Source organism: Aythya ferina (genome assembly GCF_964211825.1).
Source record: "Aythya ferina genome assembly, chromosome: 8".
NCBI lineage: Eukaryota > Metazoa > Chordata > Aves > Anseriformes > Anatidae > Aythya > Aythya ferina.
Genome location: NC_140304.1, coordinates 15777030 through 15800795, shown reverse-complemented (window position 1 = coordinate 15800795; position 23766 = coordinate 15777030). Strand labels below are relative to the sequence as shown.

At 37.2% G+C, this 23766-nt stretch overlaps 1 long non-coding RNA gene across 1 annotated transcript; it reads left to right on the top strand.

The window, feature by feature from the left end:
• The first annotated feature begins 611 nt into the window (after positions 1-611).
• LOC311441063 lies at positions 612-5256 on the top strand. The gene is made up of 4 exons (XR_014695778.1): positions 612-1274; positions 3034-3250; positions 3334-3461; positions 4701-5256. It is a non-coding gene; the product is annotated as an uncharacterized lncRNA (long non-coding RNA).
• The last annotated feature ends 18510 nt before the right edge of the window (positions 5257-23766 follow it).

Here is a 23766-nt window from a genome sequence, read left to right as displayed (position 1 = left end):
TTCTGTGTGTGTTCCTATTTCCTCTTTTAAATTATTCTCAGCATAAAGCATGTATTTTCATTCAGATCAGAACTATTCACAAGAGGCATGCAGCTGTGGAATGCGTTACATATTATAATTATAAAGATATATTTGTTCCTTTTTCTTTGTGAATAGGTTCTTGTATTGATTTGTTCTTACTTTTGCACACCTACACTGAGGCAATGGGGAAAAGGTTGATTTTATGTAAAATGACTTTAATTGCCTTATCTCTGGGGAAGAAATATAGTCATTGAGAACCTCGGTTACAGTTTTGTAACAATTTTTCTAAACAGACCTAGACTAATGATCCAAAACAATTTTGTTCTTAATTAAGACTATGGTTATAGATGGATACTGGGATGCTTGGAGAGTTTGTGGAAAAAAAAAAAAAAAGTCTAGAAAGTTCAAGGAAAAAAATGTAATGTTGAGCACATATTTTTAAAAATTAAATGAAAGCTATAACTTCAGTAAATTGTTTTGAGAAAAAGAGATATCCAGCAATTCAAAACTATCTAATAAGTGAAAACCTGAAAAGTTCAGGTTTTACTTTTGATCCCACAAAAAAAAAAAAGAGACTGCAAAGAGTTGAAAGACTGAAAAAGAACCAACTCAAATCCCAGATCCCACAAAGAGATCATTGTGGAACATTGTGACCCTCAGGCTTGATTCTTGTTTTCCTGAACATAAACGGAGACAAAATCCAAGAAAATCAATAGATGGTGCTGGTAAGACCATCACAAAGTGTGTCAGCTGAGGGCTAACTAGATGAGGAGGGACTGTTGGCTTTGAACCTTTTTTACCTCTAACACCTCCCTTTGAGGTAATGGTCCCCAGATTGCTCATAGGTTAGCATGCTTAGGAGATGCTGTTTTGAGAAGTAAAAATTAATGATAACAAGTAACATATGCTCTGTTAGCTATTATTTTTTTCCTGAAATATAAGGGTTTCTGAAATTGCTGCAGCAATGTGGATACTATGTTTACAAAGTTATTATTTGTTAATATTACCATTATATTTCAGTTTGTTTCAAGAATAGCTAGAGTAAATGAAAGAAGAAGGAAAGAAAGAAGGAAAAAAAGAAGGATAGGAAGAAAGGAAGAAAGGAAAAGAACAAAAGAAAGAAAGAAAGAAAGAAAGAAAGAAAGAAAGAAAGAGAGAGAGAGAGAAAGAAAGAGAGAGAGAGAGAAAGAGAGAAAAGGAATGAGGGAAGGAAAAATGAACCCTGTGAGGACCTGACATACTGACCTCAGAAGGTGTGAATTCTCTACAGATAGCCCGTAGTGATATTGAGTGGGAAGAGCTGTACAGAAATGCTGACAGTGAATGTTACATCAGATAAATAGATCAATTTTCCTGGCAGAATAACATTTTTTTCTTCTTTGATACGAGGGGGAAATAGAATTGCTGAGCTGTGTTCTCTGTTAAGATTAGACACATAGTTTCAGCCCCAAGCTCCTCTTTATCAGAAGTTAATATTTAAAAAAAAATTTAAAATCTCTGCTTTAAGTAGGGCTGCTAGTACTATTAATGTGTGTGTGTCTATCTGAAAGTATAGCATGAATTGTTTTTTTTTTTTAAATTGGTTTTTATCCACACATAAATGTTTTCAGCTCTTTTACAGGAATGAATGGAAGTGCTTTGATTCATGTTTGTCCTGCTGTGTGAATGCAGCAAATTCATTTCTTAAATGAACATGTAAATGTTCTGTCTCATGCAAGCCCAAGAGGAAAGTGTTGTCATTCCTTTTCATCTGAAAATCTATCTACCCAAGCTGGGTGTTCTCCATTTCACCCACCATGTTTTCTAGATGTATTTTTTTTTCAATTATTATAGGCACCTCTTGGCTCAGATAGTCTAATCTTGCATGAAAATTAGATTTTAATTAATCTCTTGCAAAAATTTCTGCCTTGTGTGGATGATGTCACGTTTCCATTATCTAACCCTTAATAACTGATTATAGCCTAATTGAATGTACTAGAGGAAAAACGACAGGATGTCAGGATATAAAGTTCATTAAGGAAAATCAATTTGCAAGGCTTTAAATTGCATTAAAGGCTACCCTTTAAATCATCTAATGTATTTCTTCCTGGTTTGGGAAGGTAAATAGGCACATTGTGGAGAAATATTTGCAAGAAGTGGTAGGTTTTGGGGGTAAATTAAATTAGAAATGACTGAAGATAAGACAACAATTCCATTATCAATGACAAGCTGCCAAGGTACTCAATGGAATACTTTGCTAAGTACCTTCTATTTTCCATTTGTTTATCATTAACAAAAAAAAAATCTCATTGGTAGTTTGGACCAAGATGTATCTCATTTTATTAAAGAAGCAAACAGAGAAGGGTTAATGAATACCAACTTTGTTATTTGCTGTACAGGATGGATTTGGCAGCCCCTTTTCATGCCAGACCGGATGTTTCCATCTTTTTCAAGTCTATAAACAGTTGAAACTGCTTATAGTCATATTCTTGGCATCATCATCAGCTGGATGCATTTCAATTAGTATCTTTTGTGGTACTAAATCCATAAATACCTTTGTGAACTGTTTAATACAAAAAATTCAGTGGGAAACAGCCTTGCCTTTGTAGTTAATTCTTGACAGCTATGTGGAAGGAAGTGGTGATGCTGGAAGTGGGTGACAGTTTATGTACTGCGAAACTGTTGTTTTTCAGTTGTAGTCCCAGGGCTAGCTGCATCTCTTTTTTCTTTCCTGGGTGATAAAGGGGATGATTTTTGAGTAATTCTGGAGAGGGAAGGGAAGGATGATGGCTTGACTCTGAGGCCTGGAGCAGTCTATGCTATCTGGTGTATACTGGTGTGGTCTGACTGGTATAGGTACTCCATGCATGACCATTGAGCTTTGGTACCAGTCATCAATGCTTTTGTTCAAAAACTACAATAAACAGGTAGAAAAAAAAAAAAACATGATATTTAAAACTACAAGGATTCTATGAGCTAAATTGAACTAGGTTCAGTCATGATTTTTATTTATTTATTTATTTTCCCCCCTAGCATTGTTGTTTTTTCTTCGTGCTATTATGTCCTGGATTTTGAAAACTGAATATGGGCCATCTTTATCTCTTCTCCTCTGGCCTTTGGCATTTTCCCATTCACAGTGCTCCAGTGGGTGACAAAGGCCACACTTTTGACAGGACTGCCCTATGGGGTCAGGATGGTGCAACGAGGCAGTAAGCCCTGTTGCATGACTCCAGCTGATTACACGACACAGGTGAGCCTTTCCTGAAAGGGTATATTCCCACCATAAGCTCAGTACTGGGGACATATTCTATATTCTGTATTTCTTTTTCCAAGGTCTGAAAACTTACTGCAGCCTGCCAGGTCTTCTGTGCATCAGTGGGACACTTACAGAGGGACAATGAACCCAGATGTCTCAACATTCAAAAACCAACCTGCACTCTCCTCTTTATAGTGGTTTCCAGGTGAGATAATTAATAAGAACTTCAAAAGAAAAGGATGGTATATTTACCGTGTTTCTAGTCACATTCTGGCACCTTCCCTTTAGATGTTTAAAGAGTGAAAAAATAGTACAGTAAGTCTTTCTCTTTGAGATGGTTTATGATTTTTAATTATGTTGAGATCTCTTAAATGTAATTTTGTATGATGGCATCTGGTACAAACTGGATGCTTCACTTTGATCTCCTGTGGAATAGAAGTTGACAGTAATCTTCAAATGAAGAGTAACATCAGCAGAAAAACAGACATGAAATTAACATATTGGAGCATTGCTTTTCTTGTAATCATCACCATATTAAAAATGGAGGGAGTATTTTGAAACTTAAGTTTGCATCTTGAACTGTGTTAGTGGGGCTGAGTTGCCCTCATTAGCTATTTCATATTAAATTTGATGAGAAAATCGATGCTAATAAGCACTTCACTGGAAATGCTTCTCTTTTTTTTTTTTTTTAAATGTTTTTAATCATTTTAGATAACTTACTAAATGTCTTGTAATATTTTAAAGGGTGTTTCATTTATAGTCAAAAAAAAGAGCAAATTATATATCAAAAGTAAAAATTCAATCTTCTCAGTCTCCTGTTCCTTTTAATAGTACCAGAATGAAAATGTTGGTGTGTCTGAATTTTACTTACTTTCAATTTGAAATCATATATTTTTTTCATGTTTGATATGATTGAAAAAATATTTTGCATATTTCTGCAAGAAATTTGCATTTCAGGTACAACATTTCATGAAAGGTCCAGAAGTTATGCATTGATACTTTTTGTTACTTTTCTTGTAAACTCCAAATGACTGCAAAGCCCTTCAATTTTTTACAGGATTTTAGAATATTCCTAATGTCGTCTCTTATTGTAAATGAGATAAATATGCAGATGTTCACTTTTAATGTGTTATTAACTGAACTTACATTGAACTTTTTCATTCTGAATGTTCTTTTTTTTCCCCTTCTCTCTCTCTATCTCTCTCTTTCTTTCTTTCTACAGATACATATTTGGGTATGTTAGAGAGGGAAAAGGTAGTTCTTGCAATTCCTTACATTTATTGTGAAAAAAACATAAGTATTCCTACAAACACTTGCAGAAGGCTTTCTTAATTAAGACTTTTATTTTTAAGGAATATAATATATATGTACAATGCTGATGCCATCAAATTCATTTTGTCCTTATCATAATTCCAACGGAGTCACGAAAGTCTTTATTTTTCAGGAGACAGATACTGCCAGAGTACTCGTGTGTTTTCCTGGTTATGACTTCATCCCATCCTTCTTCAGACAGAAGAGAAAGGCCAGCATCTTTGTCTTGATAACTCTTCTTACCTTGAAAGAGCCAAGGCAGGCTGAGTGATTTCTACTGCCCCTCTACCAAAACAGTAGCTTTTACTGAGTCTAAATAAACTGTCATGATGAAGGCCAATGCAGATTATTGTAGTCTTTGTTATCACACAGTTTATTAAAGGACCACTGCACTGCAATTATGGAATGAGTAAATCTGTGGGCAGCCATCTGGGATGCTTGAGATGAGTCTCCAGTGCTTGTGCTGTGCCCAGGCCTGAGCCAAATGTCACTGACAGCCAACAGGAGCAGCTACTTCAATGGAATAAAGATTGCTTTAATCAGGCCTTTATTTCAAAGTCTTCCATGATGTTTGTCTTTCCTCTGGCAGCATTTTAGGACTATCAGAAATGGCCTCTAGTGACCCTTTTAGTTTTCATTTAAGCTTTAAGTTATTGTTGAACAAATTAAAATGATCCCCCTCAGCTGAAGTAGACTGAACACCGCTTTCTATCCATCTGTAGCAGGATGCATTCAGAAGGACATATCTGGGCTTTAAATATGTTTATTGAACTTGATTATTTTTTATTTTTTAAAACCTTTACTTTTTTTTTTTTTTAATGTTATTTAATTGAAAATTCTTTACCACATCTGCAATGTCTTTTGGTGTTTGTTGAACAATGAGCAATGCTCTTTGTTCAACAGGCACCATTAGGTAGAAAAGTACCTAAGTTGCAGGTTTGGGTTCAGATACTTTGTCAAAGAAGCATGATGAAAGACAGTAACTACCAACAATACACTCGGGCCTCATTTGTGCAGTTTGGACCTAGTCCAAACCCACTGAAATTGTCATTGTGCTTTGAATGATGCCTGTAGGAAACTGGCACTTAAATATTTTCTGACCTTACACATGCCACCTCCCATCCCAGTGTAATAGACCCCAGACTGTACCATGTGCTGGGGACTCGGCTACCACATCCTTCCTTTTGTTTTAACGGCTCTCTGTACCCTCCTTTGGGCTGGTTGTGTGTCCAGCAACACAACGGAGCAAAGCAGAAGAGGGACTTAGTGATGCATGGTTTCAGTAAAAGTGTTTGTTCATCACTCTTTGCTGTGGCTAAAGACTCTGTTAAAGTCTCTCTGTTTGACTGAGGGGGGTTTTGGAAGAGGAAGGAGGAGAAAGGAACTGAACTATTATTTGCATTTAAGCCAAATTTAGCTGCTGCACTGCTATTAGGAAAGAGCATATACTTGTGTCCCTGTACCCTCTACGGGTTCATGAGCCATGGGGGTACCTGCTAATTTAAATCCACATTGCCACTGCTTGTGTCTTTCTGCACAGCACAGCATGGCACAACAGAATCTCTGTCACTGAAGAAAACTATTAAAAAATATAAGCAGGCAGACTGAGTTTCTCATTTTTGTAAGAATTCAAGGTCTCTGGAAAATAAGATTAGCAAAAACTAAAATATATGGTTGACCTGCTATTTGCAATTGCGAAACCTTGTGATACAATGATTGTCTATTGCTCAGCATGACAAAAAAGCTAGACATAGAGCAAAACTGCAACAGAAAAACAGGGAAAGCAGTAAGAAATAAGTGGGGAACCAAGTCCTTTTTAGATTTGGAACAGTGAGTGGCATGATAAGAAAATCAATTGTGTACTTCCTGTCAGGCTGAAAATCTACTGCAATTTAGACAATGAGAAGCTCTTGTGGCATTGTGCTAGTACTGCTGTAGTTAATGCTGCTCATGGATGGCAGAGCAAGGGAAGTAATCTGATAAATGAAATGTAACCACCTGATGCATAATTCAGTCTTGCAAGGGCAGTGTAGGAAAACAGTATCATATCCAGACAAATTAATCTGGTTTAGGCTTATAACTATCTCAATGCCTTCCCTTTCATTGTCAGTTCAGTCACAGGTATATATGTGATTATTATTTCAAATGGAAAGTTCTTTTCCAATAGCTATTTTTGAAAGATGTTATCTCACAGCAAAATCTCTTTAGTGAAATATGCTTTCATTTTGAAGTACAATAGGAACTGTCAATTAGAACCATCATTTGTTTTGCTTTGTTTTGTTTTGTTCTATTATTTGTATATTATCAAACTTGAGAAATGTGTTTGCATGTAAGCAGTCAGTGCCAGAAGTCTGAAGTTTCATTTGTAATTTCAGATGTTGGCACCAACATAGTGCATTATGCTCACCCACCCCAAGCATAATCAGCTGATTATTAACAGCTGCATAAAGTTTCCAGTGTCCACATAGTGCTACACCTTAACAAAAATAGAGGGGAAAATGAATTTATGGCACTTTGAGGAAGATTTGGCTCTGGAGAGGTTTGGTTCCCTGCCCCAAAGAGCATCTGGGTGCCCTGATTGCACAGACCAGGATTAACTGGAGACCCTTGGCCAAATTCTTGTTCGTCTGCAAGAATGTAGACATTCTTGTCTTGTTTGTTGTCACATTGTTGACATATGTCTTGTTTGTCTGTTTGTCGTGTTTATCTACACACCATGGTTGAAGTCACACAGCAGTTGGTGGTGCAACACATGCTGCAGGCAGTGTTTAGGGTCAATAGGCTGTTCTGAAGAACCTGAATTTTTTATATGACATTTTTGGCTGGTACTGAAGTTGACTGTAGATCCACTAGAACAAATTTAGTACCTATAACAGAGAATGAATATCTGTTAGGCCTCTGGAGTGACTCCCAGTCCCCCTCCCTTCCCCAAATACAACTCTTCTTTTTCTTCCAGATTTCATTTGTTTGTTGTACTAGGCATAAACTACTTGACATGAACAAGCCACTGAACTCTGTCCAGCTTTCAGCCTGCAGTCTTTACATGCAGGTTATTTTATGTTCCTGCTGACCACATCAGGGTAGGGGATGCTCCCTGCAAGAGCAGAAAAAGTTCAAATGTGAAAGAACTGCAGCAATGGGGAGATGACAGGGAAAGAAATAGTGATTTCAGCATGGGTGTTAGGGATTTCACATATGAAAATTGAAGATTCAGTGTCTTCTATTGTCTTTATGAAGCAGAGAGTGTTCCTGTGTCTCCTATCTCTCAGGATATCTTAAAAGATTATGGATATTCTCTGCACAATAGTGACTCACTGAACAGCCTTAGATCTCATTCACATATCATTGTTCACAAACAGGGTCATAGCTTTAAAGCCAGGGAGAGAAAAATGTCCTTTTGAATCAGTTATTTTCTTATTCTACACTTTATATCTTGTTCCTCCCCCATTAGAAAGGTTCTTCTTGAAACAATAGAAAACAGCAGATAAGGAAGCAGGCTACAGCAGATATAACCACTTAGTTTCTGTCACCTAGACAAGCACATTTTTTTTCCTCTCTAATGTAAAGGTGCAAAATGTGAACAAAAAGCACATTTTCATTCACTAAGTTCCTTTAGTGCTGGAACTGATAAAATCTTAAACATGAATCCAGAGCCAGCAGCAATTGAAGAAGGAAAGGGACTCTTTCTCAGTGGATACCAAAGAAATGAAAAAGGAAAAAATCTTAACATTACCCAGAGCTGTAGCAAAAGCAAGGAGTAAGTGGGTTAGAATTCAGGAAGAAAGGTCTTTTGAGGGTGGATTAACATGATGCTGCCATTTAAATTTCTGTTCAGGAAGTCCCTAAACTAAAGATTGGCAAAAGCTGGCAGGGAATAATAGGGAAAGGAACACTTTTTTTTTCTGTCTTTTCCTAATGCTCATTCCCTAAATAGCTACCACTAAGCACAAAAGGTTGGATTTAATAGACTTCTGATCTGTCTCAGGGTGGCTGTTTCTTACATTGTTAAGTAGGTCTCCAGATGCAAGGCTGGGAGAAGTGTCTTGACAGTTCAATAGCAATGTGGAATGGAGAGAAGTGGGTATTACTGCCCTCACATCTATTCCTTTCCTTTCCTTGCCTTGCCGTGCCTTGCCTTGCCTTGACTTGCCTTGCCTTCTTTCCCTCTTCCTTCTCTTCCTCTTCTATTTTATTTCTCTCTATAGACTTTTATTATCCTTTTGCATTACTTGCTGTAGGAAGTAAATAAGTTCAAAAACAAACTAACAAACAAAACAAAACAAAACAAAACAAACAGCCTATTCAGTAAAAGTAGGCCTGATAATTAGGATTTATGTGTCAGACCTGCAGATATTAATAATAGTTTATACTTCATTTTACAGAGCTATTGGTATGCCATGAGGGAACTGTGTGTGTTGTTCACAGAGGTTCAGTTTTATTGAAGAACACACCCAAGGAATATTGAGAGGATTCAGCTAAGATATGTGGAAAATCTGGGAGGAAAAAGCAGCACCGTTTTTGTAGATTGAATAGGAAAGGGACTTTTTGTCTCCCATTCATGCCTCAGGACTCTTTACCCAAAGAAAAGGGTGGTCAAATGTATTGTTATTGAACATTTTTTTTTTTTTTCCACTGAATAAACCCTGCATTTCTGCTATCTTGCTTTATTAGTGCTTTTATTCTGCGTTCATGTGTAGAACTGGCATGTTTTCCATCTGCTTTAAGGTTCTTTTTTATAAGCTCATGAAGAGAGATTTCTAGAATGATATTGTTTTTTTGTTTTTTTGTTTTTTTTTGTTTTTTTTTTTAAGTTGCTTAGTTTCTCTTCAATAATATACATATTTAGATGAACAGAAACATCCTCACAGTCAGATCAATTCTAAATTGCTTTTTTTGTATGGCCATCAGGTCTGAATCCATATTTCTACACAGTTCATTTCTGAAGAATTTGCAAATTAGATTTTGTTCTTTGTGCACTGAAATATTAATACATATTGCATATGTATTTTTAACATTTTTCTTTGTTTCACTGAGCATGGGTCAGAAGAAATGTCTCTTCCTCCACATGCTGATCTCCAAATTAAGTAAAGCAGCACTAAAACAGAGCACATAAATACAATAAAAATATAAATGAAAGAATTTTGATAACAAGACCTGCTTAAAAAAAAAGTCTGTACAGACAGTAATGTAGTTACTCAAAAATATCTTAAAGACCTTTTGCTCTACCTGCTGCAGATAATAAAACATTCAGGGAATTATAGATTATGTCCTGGAATACGTTTAGATCATTATTTCTAATAACAGCAATGCAAGTCTTTGAACAGAGTGCATTTCACATATACAGAACAACCATAAAATAAATAAAGTATATATTGTACTGAAAAAAGAAGGCTACATTTCATGATTTACTTAGGGTTTGGCAGAAAAATAGTAAAAGGTAGATATTATCACATTAATGACTATGAGCTGTTTGGTGAAGATTCTGTCAGCGAATAATTATAGCAATAATTTTGTTTTCTGTAATTCAATATATGTATATATATATATATATATATATATATCAACAATGCAGATAAATCTTGACAAGCCACAGGCCCCAGTTAAGGGCCAGTGTAAGGGCAAAGTTTCTATTTTTTACCTGCACACAAAACCACCAAATAGTACTTTTTTTTTTTTTTTTTTTTCTCTGAAGAGCCAGTGGGCATCTTCCTGGAATTATAGTATTATTCAGTACTCTGATTCTGGGCACCACAGTATGAAAAGGACATAAAACTGTTGGAGAGTGTCCAGAGAAGGGCTGAAAAGACAGTGAAAGGCCTAGAGGGGAAGATGTATGAGGACTGGCTGAGGTCACTTGGCCTGTTCAGCCTGGAAAAAAGGAGGCTGAGGGGAGACCTCATCGTGGTCTACAGCTTTGTCACAAGGGGGAGTGGAGGGGCAGGTGTAGATCTATTCTCCTTAATCACCAATAGGACCTGCAGGAATGGTGTCAAGCTGAGGCAAGGGAGGTTTAGGCTAGACATCAGGAAGAGGTTCTTTACTGAGAGGGTTGTCGCACACTGGAACAGGCTCCCCAGGGAAGTAGTCAAGTAGTCACTGTACCAAGCCTGTTGGAGTTCAAGAAGTGTTTGGACTATGCTCTTAGTCATATGGTCTGAATTGTTGGTCTAGAACTGTGTGGTGCCAGGAGTTCGACTCAATGATCCTTATAGGTACCTTCCAACTCAGGATATTCTATGATTCTATGATTCTATGAACTAGTGAGCACAGTAACACAGTCAACATGTCCCAGCTTGCTTCTTCAGCACTGACCTTTTTTTGGATCCTTCCTGGTGATGTGCCAACACCAGTGAGGGTTGGCTTCTCAAAGCTCCTGGAAGTTTTTGCTCTGGCCACTCTAAATTGTTTTTTCTTGGCCATTCCCTGTTTAGGAGTACCCAGTCTAGTGGCTTATTACTGCCTGTTGGTTATGTAGGCACCAACACACATGGGAGAAGCTATACAAACCATAGGCAAGAGCTGCAGGAATGCAAAATGGCCCTGGATCTTGTGTGGGTGTGATTTCACACAGAATTTTCTAGGTTGGAAGAGACCTCAAGGTCATTGAGTCCAACCTCTGACCTAACACTAGCAGTCCCCACTAAACCATATCCCTAAGCTCTATATCTAAACGTCTTTTGAAGACTTCCAGGGATGGTGACTCCACCACTTCCCTGGGCAGCCTGTTCCAGTGCCTCACAACCCTTTCAGTGAAGAAGTTCTTCCTAACATCTAACCTAAAACTCCCCTGGTGCAACTTAAGCCCATTCCCCCTCGTCCTGTCACCAGGCACGTGGGAGAACAGGCCAACCCCCACCTCGCTACAGCCTCCCTTGAGGTACCTAAAAAGAGCGATAAGGTCACCCCTGAGCCTCCTCTTCTCCAGGCTGAACAAGCCCAGCTCCCTCAGCCGCTCCTCGTAGGACTTGTTCTCCAGGCCCCTCACCAGCTTCGTCGCCCTTCTCTGCACCCGCTCAAGCACCTCGATGTCCTTCTTGTAGCGAGGGGCCCAAAACTGAACACAGTACTCGAGGTGCGGCCTCACCAGAACTGAGTACAGGGGGACGATCACCTCCCTAGCCCTGCTGGTCACGCTGTTCCTGATACAAGCCAGGATGCCGTTGGCCTTCTTGGCCACCTGAGCACACTGCTGGCTCATATTCAGCCGACTATCCACCATCACTCCCAGGTCCTTCTCTGCCTGGCAGCTCTCCAACCATTCCTCTCCCAGCCTGTAGCTCTCCTTGGGGTTATTGCGCCCCAGGTGCAGGACCCGGCACTTGGCCTTGTTCAACTTCATGCAGTTGACCTCAGCCCATCGGTGCAGCCTATCCAGATCCTAAGTGTCAGATTTCTGACACTGGGTGGAGATAACAGCACATCAGAGACCTTGACCAAGGCAGAGCTCCTGAGGGAGGATGGGGCTGCCCAGTTTTCTGTGGACAGGAGCACTGTGTGCTTCTGATATGGCCAGTGGTGGTCTCTCATCTGTGGAAGGGATGCTCTGCTTGAGATGCTGTGTCACAAGCAAAATGAAATGAGCAGACTATTTGCCTTCAAGCAGGACAACATGGAGATCCATAAGCTATTCATAGAGATCCTATAGAACCATACAGCAGAATCCCATGTTTGAAGGAAGGAGAGACAATGCTCAACAGAGCAATGGTTGGAAAATCCCAAGATAGGGAGGGTGGACACTCGTCACTTCCAATGGAACCACAAATGCCCCTTCTTTGGCCATGGTACTGCAATTGCATCGTCATGGGGTCTGCAGGTACAGGGTGATGGAAACAGGCAAGGAAGATGATGTCCCATCAGGGGAGGCATCAAGGTCAGCTGAGTCTTTACCAAGAATATGTATGAAGCTAAAAATGGAAGGTAAAAATAAAAATAAATAAAATAAAAATTACTGGACCCTTTCTCCTGTGGGGGATGAAGGCATTTATCTATGTGTCTGGGGGAGCAGAGGCAGTGGAATGGGAAGAGATTTCTATGATTGTAATTGGGTAAAAATTCCACCTGTCTTCAAGAGAAACAAGAAAGAGTATCCAGTTTCATGTCAATCCCTGAGAAGCTTATGCCGTTTACTGGACTATACTGGACTGGTGGCTGGATTTGTTTTCAGACTGAGGTGTCTTAAAACATATATATCTTTCAAGAATAAGATAGGTTGGTGAGCATACAGCAGGGGAACCTCATGAGAATAGGATTTGTCTGAGTATATATCTCACTGCACTGCTGACCATTCCCAATCCCCTTTCCTTTTTTTTTTTTTTTTTTTTTTTTTTTTTTTTTTTTTTTTTTGTCAGTCTGTACCTGTAGAAGAGACAGGTAGACAAGGCTTGAAATTTCAGACTGGAATTGTGCTTAATTATGCTATATCAATTTTTAGTATATTGTAAGACTAAGAAGCACCAGGAAAATGCCCGGTACAATGGACAAAATATAGCTGATATGCTTCATGCTTGAATGCTTGGGAGTCTCTAGTTGTATGTTAATCATTAGGATTAAGGATCATTAGATAACTCTAACAATACTGTCTGGGGGATCACTGAGCCATGTGGAAGAACTGAACTGTTGTCTGAAGTAAGCACTGAACCGCCCCCAAAATCTTTAGATTTTGGACCATTTTGGACAATTTGAGCTGGGAGCAATTTTAGTAGACTTGCCAGAAATCAGGATCAATGGCTGCCTGGGATCAGAGAAATCTCACTGCATAAAACAGAACAAAGAGAAAGAAAAAAAAAATCCAGCCACAATCAAAAGGCATTTATTATGGAAGCTGTATGAGCAGAAATTTGTTCAGTTGCATTTCCATCATGCTGAAAACAGCTTGCTGTAGATTAAATTAATTTTTTGTGTATGTGACTGGGAATCATTGACATGAAAACAAAAGTGATAAACACCAGCAACAGGATGTTGGATCACTTTTCCTAGGCTGGGCAGCTTAATTACTTTCATCATGACTTGAAGAATTCACCCCTTACTAATGTTTTGTCTGCTTATCTTTATGAATCATGTTCACAAGTCATGAATCACAAATCTTGATAAAAAAAAATCATAATAAAATCCTGGGTGCTTTCATCAGTTTTTGTCTGGCTTACTTTAGAGATTAGTTTGATTTAGGTGTCTTTAAGTCTCTTTTGTCACTTCTTGTGGAGATTAGCTTTATGTAAACATTTTATCCATAGCATAAATCAAAGTAGCTGGAAATAGCAAAAGATTATGGTCATATATATTCATGGTTGTTTGATGAAGGAAAGACATTAACACATTTAGATTCTTTATTATTTGCTACCACTTCATTTTCTAGAGAAATAATTAAAAAAAAAAAAAAAGAGGAAGAAAAAAAAGAAAAAGTGCTCTAGAAAATTCATGTAAAATTCACATAAATATGTGATTAAAATTATCAAAACAAGTAGAACAATAGCTCACTTTTTCTCTCTAATTTGCTGATTTGTAAGTTAACAAGTAAAAAAAATGTTTTCCTTGTTCCATCAACACGTTATGTATCAGATTCTACTCTTGTAAGAAGTTCAGTTTTTCTGTTTGAACATAATGAATTTGTATGCTCTTGAAATAACCACTAGAACCACTTTGGCAAGTGGGAGTGCCTACACTGATGTTGGAGAGATTGCAGCCATTCTGCACAAGTTGTCAGATGGATTTTATTTTTTTTTCGAGCACCACCTATCAGTATTGTTCATATCAAGTTTATTATCTGTTAAGTAGGATTATAGCAGAGAGACATCCCTTCATGCAAGCTCTGTGTTATTAAGTGTGTCATTATCCAGATAAAGGGAAGGACAGCATCTAATCTGGAGACTTTCACCCTGCAGGCATTAACACAGGCTCAGTGCATTGCTGAGTGCTCTTCTTTTGGCTACTGCAGATTCCTTAACTGTTTTTTTATATGTAACAACCAGAGCAGAGATAAGTGTCTCCTGCTGTTAGGCCTGCTGTGCTACTGTAAGATGACAGAATTACTGGTCAGTAGATGTTAAAATTAGAGTAATTTTCCCTTTGACTATCTAGGGAGGAGTAGCAAAATCTCAGTCATTCTGACCAACTTGCTGAAGGTACTTAGAAAGCCAGAGGTCTCCCTTATATTTGAGCCTGGATCACCTGGGAGCCATCCCAAGACTTTTGCCAGATGAAGGGGTGCACAGTTTCAGCAGCCATATGGATTGGACACAAGGCCCACAAATAGGGGAGTCTGCACATTGGGCCTTGAATGTATCATGTAATATTTGACATACAAGTCAAGGCAAGTATCTCCTGAGAAGTTGGATTTACCGTTCAAGTACAGAAAAATGCCAGTTCACTCTTGTGAGGGCTTCTAAGGAGTTTCACTGGAGAGATGGGGTGAGAAGTTTCATTAGGTATATGGACATATGGAGGACACTGACACGAATGAATGTTGAAATGATTGGCTTATTCATTATTGAAGATAAATGACGGATTCAATGAATGTCAATGGGCCTCCTTTGAGTTGCCCAGCAAAATAAAACTATAACTTCCCCACATTTTAAAATATTTTATATTTCATGCAGATGAATCTCTGTTTTGTTAACTTTGGCTTTGTCTGAGGTAGAGTGGATCACAGATTAGATTTTCTATTCCTTGTAACATCAGTGATTTGATTCTTTCATTTGGGAATGAAAAACTGAAGTTCTGTGAGCTTCCTGAGGAAGAAAAAACTTGGGGAAAACAAGAGAATAAAAAAGCTTAGAAATAATCATGAAATTCAGCCCGGCAAGAACTGGCGGCTGGAGCTCAGCTTCTTGGGCTTCTTTGCTCAGCGGTGGCTTTTAGTCCCTCTCCATTCCCAGCACAATGCAGAAAACAGGAGACCCAGAACCCAAGATTTATTTTTCTGCTTCTACATCAAGAGTGTCTTTGGACTCTGGGGATGTGGCACAAACTCTCTTGGTTTCTGGGTTCCCTGCTAGCTTGGAATGTGGGCAGGAAGCCCTGGTTAGACCTGAGGTTCCTTCGTAAGGCTTTCATTACTGTTTTGCTGTTGAAAAAGACAAATGAAGTGAGACTGCAAGCTTAGACAAACACAAAGAAAGGAAAAATGACAATTACCAATTTGGTCCTATAACATAATAATGTAAGAAACTGTATTCAAAACAATATGAGGCAATGAAGATACTGTAATTAAGGAAATAACTTAATACATACGTATTTAATTAAAACCACCATTTATCTAAGAATATTCACTCTGTTTTGAAATAGTAATTTTAAATCTCTAAAGCTCCAGTTGAACAATATAATTTTCATTTAATACTAATCTTGGACCTGCACATTGAAGACATTTGGCACAGAGGAAATTAGATTTTAGTGACTTGTATAATGGTTTGTCTCATGGATCCCAAACTGTGAAAAGTAACGTGAAACATGCAAGTCCAGCACATAATTACTCTTATTGCATAATGCTAACTGTAACACTTAGTGCTGTCCAGCTTCTAAAATAACCAGCACTGTTCCTTGTAACATCTAGAGATTAAAAAAAAAAAAAAATAGGCGTGAAGAAACTTTGACATGTCAAATTCCTTTTTTATTACCATTTAAATATATTTTCAAAATTACACTTACTTTGAATAAAGTCATAGTGAATAAGTCTAGTTGCTTTGCATTTCCTTTGATGTTTTATGCTGCGTATTTATAGATACTGAAAAAAATAGTACAGTAATTAAACATTAAAGCAATCCTGTAATGGTCTTCTCTTTTCTTCTGCTTTTTTTTTTTTTTTTTTTTTTTTTTTTTTTCCCCTTAGTGAAATACTGGAAAAAAACATACACGTTTTACAAAATGCTTCCAAAATCAATGTCCAAATAAGACTTGCCCACGCAAACTAGGAAGATATAGTGATGGAACAATGCTTTCCAGAGTATTTTTAATCAGTCCCAGGAACAGATTGGTGCCTAACATCCTAATTATCTCCTTGTGTTCATTATTTTCCTACTTACATAGACTTTTTTCTGCTTTTTTTATAAGTTTGCAAGAATTTGAATAAGGTTTATATATATATTAAAAAAATGTTTTTATAAAAGCTTCTAGAATGAGATGTTTTCTTCTTTCTAAGTCATCAAGTTTGACTTCAGATTTCTTACCAAAATCTTGTTAATCTTGATCCACTTATTGAAAAAAATAAGGTATTTCACTGACTTTTCTTTCATGTGTCCCCTGTCATTGTCTCAGCTGGGCATTTAAGCTCCTTAGCTCCTTTCCATATAATAGCAAATGATATTTGCCAGCATTACTTTCTGATATTCAGTTTAAGAGATCCTCAGTCATTGTGAAGCTGTGTACCTTCTAGAGTGTTGTGAGTCCTGCAATTAAGACAATGTTATGTGCAGTTCATTCTTTTATCCTACCCTCTCCTTGTTCTTAGTATGGGAATTTTGAATTAAGTATCATATGACAATCCTCCATGTGTTTATCATTATCAAGAATATAAATGAAATATAATAATGCTTGTGATTGCAGGGATCCTGGAGAGTCGTTATACCACAGTGTCAGACTAAGAACTAAGAAGTACTTTTCTGCATGTGGGAAACTCACACTGAGATTTCAAATCAGGAATTCCTACTGTGCAGTTGGATAGCAAACCCACCAGATGTAGGGAAAAAACAGGTGGCTTCTGCAGTGTAATTTTAGGATATGGTTAGAGCCTGACCTCAACTGAGTGCTTTTTGGGCAGCTAGTATGCAAGAAGACTTTGATATATTGCAGTAGCATCTAACTCCAATGATTTACTGTCTTGGACTAGGTAACCCCTTCAAGAACTGTCTCCTCCATTTCTAGAAGAGAGCATTACTTTCCTCAAATTGGCAAATAACAAAGATATTTTGGAGCACTATATCCCTCAAACTGATTTATTAGAACAAAACACAGAGTCTTAGCCAACAGTGGTTGTAAAATGCACTTGATTTGCTGTAATTTAGACATAACTTGCACGAGAATTAATTCTTTCTCAGAAAGATTATGTATGAAGTAGACATATGAGTTTTAATAATCTGTGTTTTAATAGATCCTGAGGTATCCAGGGGGCATCCTGAACTCTAGAGATTGTTTTTTTTTGTCCTCTGTTTTGCCAAAAAAAAAAAAAAAAAAATAGAAAATACATTGAAGCTAGAGGCTTTCATCTTGGATTCTACACATACAAAAGATGGGCATTGAAGCTTTATTATAATACGAAACAGATACTCTGGGCTTACCATATGTCCTTAGGAAACTTGTTTATATTTAAAGCTAATCATTGGTCTTCTATCAGAAAATACTAACTTGTTTAAAATTGAAATTGTTAAGTAAGAGCTGCTTTTGATAAACTTTCTGTCCTAATGCTCAGGGCTGTTTGATTTGTTTGGCAAATGGTCACCTCTCAAAATTTCAAGTTCCAAATATTAAAATTGATTTTCAATGAGAAAAAAAAAAAAAAAAAAGCCTGGAATATCTCAACTTCAGCTTTTTGTCCCAAATCAAGATAGAATTTCTTCTCAAACTCAGATATTCTTGTAGCTGGTGATCTGTTTTTACCATGCTCTATTTAATAATACTCTAACATGAGACTCTCCCCAGGTTACATTGATCATTTCACTGTAGAGATAGCAGCAGATGCTATATAAATTATATATTTTTAGAGGCTATATTTTTTTGCTGTCAGTTTGGCTTCTGTTTCAAGGTTTGTTTTCTTTTCTTTTTTCTTTTTTTTTTTTTTTTTTTTTTTTTTTCTCACTTCCAGAAGAAAACAACAAACCCAAGTCTACAACATTTTCTTGAACAGAAAAACAAAAAACACCATCCCATTTCAGGACTTCACTGTAGAGTGGGAAAAAGCTCCAATCGAGACTTTCTGATGAATTTTCATTATATTTGGTGGTAAAAATCCAGCTGTTTTTCATCTGGGAATCAGCTTCCTCTGTCACTGGATGCCAGCTAAAAACTCTGAGACTGTTTCACACTTCTTCCATACAGAATGGCTAATCCTTACCTGCCTGGTCCTAATTGAGAGTCTGCTTTCTTCTTTCATGTTAAGCCTTTTTTTTTTTTTTTTTTTTTTTTTTTTTTTTCCACCACTGAGTTATTCAGAAATTTATATTTATACATAAGTGATAATGGCATTTATAGCTATATTTCCTTAATTTCTCTCTATAACTTTAGGTGAAGTTTTAACTGATGAAATACAATAATTTGGAAGTCTATACTGATGAAAGTTTTGGATATGCCTGTATTTGAATGAAATAAATGAGAATTGTTAGAACTGTTAAAAACAACAACAACAACAACAAACAAACAACAACAAAACACTATTTTTCTTATTGAATGTATTTTAAAGAAAACATAAATGGTGAGAATGTAAAGCTATTTAAAAAAGTCATCTAAAGACTAGGATGTGGGAAAACACATTTTCTGTAAAGAATTAATTTATTTAAATAATTTAAGTAAACCCATGGAACTGAAGTCATGCATAACACCGGCAGCATAAGACCCATTATATCACTGTTCACCATAACCAGAACAATGCAAGGCCTCAGAGGACTCCTTATTCACTGTACATGTGGAGTGTTTCAGGGGCTGTATTAGGCATGGGGGGAGACCGAAACAGCTTCCTGGCAGATTTTCTAACTAGGAAAGCAGCTGTGATAAAATGTGTATTTTAGTGTTTCATATTCTTCATCAGCCTGATAACTTTCTCAAAATCTTTCATATTCTGTAATTAGTTTTCCCAGGTGCTAGCTAGCAGGCTCACAAGCATTTAGAATGTCTGAGTGCCTTGCTGTCTTGTCCATCTTAGAAAAGTGTGTTCAGCTAGTGAACTGCCTTGAGAAACCACTTTGAACAACTTTGAAGAGGGACTGTACCTGTGCCTAAGTAAGAGCCTGCAATGCACTGAAATAAAGCTAATCCATTTCAATGAGGTCCATAATGATTTAAGTGTCCAAGCATTAGGGGGCTGTACCAATTTAGGAAACTGGTCTTTTAACTAGATTAGTTATATCGATGTGTTTATCCATTTATTTCTAATTTAACAGTTGTTTCTAAACAGAACTTAGTGATAGGTAACTGCAAAAGACAATATGTCCCAAGAACCACTTCTCCATTTTGAATATTACTCAGGAGGTATGTAACAAGATTTCTATTAACTAGGAATAGTTAATTATCAAGGAATTATCAAGGAATTGCCTGTTTATTTCAAATACCATCGAGAATCTCATTTAGATTGTTAGTGAATTCATCACAGATGAAATTCAGACTGTTATTCCTTTGGCTTTTTACTTAACCTCTTAAGAATGTTATATTTAAATAATCCCTAGATCAGAAAGAATGCTAGTTTTGGAAAAAGCTATAGGAATAGAAACACCTGGTAGGAGAATACTATTGTAAAGGGGTTCTGATTTGAACAAGGAAGTCCTGTAAAATAACTTCAAGAGAATTTGGTTGATAAAATATTCATTTTTGTTGAAACATAAAATATGATCCAAGTAGAGAGATTTAGCTTTGCAGCACAATAACTTTTCACATGACCCACAGTCAGCCAACACCTCAGCTCTCCTCTGATAATTACTTACATCTCTCTAAACATGAGGGAATTTGATTTTATTGCTGCTATCCTTGCTAACATCCCCCTCTGTTACAGAGTTGCTAACCATCATTTCCTTTCAAATTGTCAGCCTGATTAATGTAATTAAGTTAAACTCAGGCTGCCACCTACAATTTTAAGTGGCAAAACCATTTTAAAGAGTTTGCACCTTTGTCCCCTCACAGCTGACACATCATTACTTTTCCTGAGGAGTTGTTGTTGGCTTCCCTGCCCAGAGTATTTGTTGGATAAAAAAAGTCTTGTGCTGGAGCTGTGGTAGCTCTGCCATTTTATGCCTCTTGTCTCGCTTTCTTCTTTCTCTTTTTGAGAGAGGTACATGTGAGACTCAAAATGCAGGCAATCTGCAGAGATTAGTGAGTCTGATTTTTTCCTGCTGTCTAAAACATCCTGGCTGACCCAATCAATTGCAAAGAAAGAATATGGCAGGAACATGAGCTGGCAACTCTGAAGGCCAAAGACCGTTGGCAAAATGGCCATAATGAACAGTGGGTGCCTGTAGCCCCTCTCGGTAGTAGAAGACATAGGGACATTGGCTCAATTCCACTTTGTCAGGGAGCTGACTCGCATGCTGTCAACCCAGTTAGAGCAGGAGTGACCTCTGGCATGGAGGCAATGAGCATCAGCTGCTTCCAAAAGAGAATATGGGATTATTGCTTTAATTCTTTTTCTGTTGGGCAATAAACTATATGAATATCATGGTTCTTCATAGCATGGGACACTAGTTGTTCAACAACATGCATGGGAAACTAGTATTTTGTGGACAGAAGTTCTATTAAAGTGATGTGATCTTTGGGTGATGACTCTCTCAGGGAGCTCAGGTGATGGGTAGCTTGCAGTGTTCCCTAGGAGTTCTCTTTCACTGATATTTAACCTATAAAAACACTGTCATTTCCAGCTGTATACTGTGATATAAAACGGTGAAAAATAAGTTTAACAGCCTTCTGCTATATTCTGTCGGATTCACATCTGTCAAGTCATTCTTTTATAGTTGAGCTAGCTAGCTTATATTAGTCATTTGGGAGGTACTGCATTGATTTACATTACAGCATGTCATAAACCAGTATGTGATGAATCTAGTGTGCTAATAAAAGCTAATGATACAAGTAGAACAATATAGGGTGGGACAATGCTAATGTTATACCTCTCTGAAAACATATAATTAAATCTTCCTTAAGCTTTACTGTTGGTGTAGGTTTTGCTCCATAATCTCAAGGTTATATTTACATATAATTTTTTTAATGGTTTAGTATTTTTTAATTCCTCACCACAGAGGAGAATAGTGGTGCATATATACTGTTAAACCAAAGATTGATTTTGCCTACACATAACTTTTCAATTGTTCTAGCCACAAAATATAAAATTTCACATCCATGGAAATCAATGCTGGTTTTCACTACCTGAAAATCTAGTCTTATGTCTTATTGATTTTAGTTTTGAAAAACAAAATGCTGTGCTTTCTCGACAGGCAAATAAGGTAAAGAAGTTACATCCTGAACATGGAAGAAATTCTTGGTTGCTGTGTGTTGATCCAGCGATGCACAGACACCCTTCATATATTGGGTCTGGCATGAGAGAAGTGTAACAGAATTTCAGGTGTCAAGAATAATTACGTGTTAATTAAAATGATATATTTGGTTGTCCCCAAGGTCCTGTACGCTAGTGTTTTTATAACATGCAAAAAAAAATATTTAAACACTTTTTTTTTTTTTCTCATATATTTCTACAATATAGGAAGTATCTTTTTACTTTTTCAGAAGGTGAAACTCACTCCATCAATACAATACAAAGGGAAACCTTCTGACTCTCCCTCTACTTACCCACTTTTCCTTGGGCATCTCGTTCTGTGTGCAGAGAGACTCTGCGGGGAATGATCCACAAAATACATAATCTATGAGTAATTAAAATTACTCTTGGGCTAATACATATGTTATATATTTTTCTTGTAATTAGGTTGATTGTTATTCTTTTTACCCCATAATGGGGAAATACTGGTCTTGCTTCCTCCTAAGGATAACCCAGTATCTTTGACCTTACTGAGTTGCACACCTTTTTTTTTTTTTTTTTTTCCTTTTTCCTTTTAAGGCTTTTATGTAAATGTCAGTATTTTTCTCTTGAGTTTTAGTAAAATCTGCGTCAGCCTTTCCCTCTCTTGTTTTAGATGTGAAAATAGTCAAATATTCTGCTGTGCGTGTTTTCTCCCTCCCTTCCTAAGAATCTCTGTGGCATTCTCCCCCACTGACATTTTGCTTTCTAGCTTATGCTAGAAAGGTTAATAATGAAGAGAATGTGTGATGAGCCTTAGCTAACAGATTTTTCCAGAGAGAATAAATCAGAACAAGCATGTTTCTCTGCTATCTTTTCCACTGAGATTCAAAGCCCTAGTGGATGCTTCAATTACTAATTATAAGTTACACTCAGCCATGAAGGGAACAGAACAACAACAACCACGTGACTTATATGATAATCACACTTTGCTGCTCCAATGTGAGTTTGGATTGCTGAATACTGATGGACTGTAAAAAAATTTTGGCTTTGGGTCAAAGAAAGGAGAAAAAATTGTAAATGGAAATAAAGGAAAAGGAAAAGAGAAATAAAAAAGAAAAGGATCATTGAATAATGTGAAAGAAATAATAAAGATGTGATAAGCTAAGTCTGCTTGATGACATTAGAAGATGAAAAGTAGCTTAAATTTATGGCATAAATGTGTCTTCACTGTTTGTTTGGTTGGTTCTTTGTTTGGTTGGTTGGTTTTTGATGGGCAAAGGGTAGTAAAGGAACGAGAATGGCACAGTAAATTTAGCAGATCGTACTGTCCAGGACTCCTTGGTTCTTTTAATCTTGTCTCCTAAAACCTCTCTGTCTCATTTCCCTCAATTAAGACTCCTGAATTTCCATCCTAAAGACTCCTGATCTCTCACACCTTTTCTCACCCAACAGTTATTTCTCCAGTCCTGCACTGCTTCCACCCCATTCTGTCTTTTGTCTATTTGATTAGTCACCTACATCTGTTGTGACATACTACCCCTCATTATCTTCAGCTATCTCAATTTTCATCTTCATTCTTTGTCTCTTTCACTTCTAATTCTGTTCCAGTTATCGCCATCAATCTAAGCCTATAAAATGATTACAGATTAATTTTTTGCTCTCAATTTGCTCTTCTCCTCTCTTCATCCATGGGTCTACTTCCTCTCCAGCTACTATGGGGACTTGGCCTATGTTCCATGTCCTTCACCTCATCTTCCTCTCTTTGGACTCTCATTCACTATTATTATGTACTCCAGTCTAAACTACATCATTTTGAACTCAACCTTGCCCTTCTGAGTTTCCTTTTATGTGCTTTATGTCAGGCACAGCTCTTATATCTGTCAAGCTACCTGTTGGTGTAGCTAATAAACTGGGGTGTACCAAGTTCCAGCAGAAGTGTTAATTAGACCTTGATTTATTCACCGGAAGTCTGTAATGTTATAAGAAAATGAAGGAAATAAGGAGTAATGTCTATGACTGGAGCTGAGTGTCTGACTGTTTTGAGATCCTCTCAAAACCCCCATCT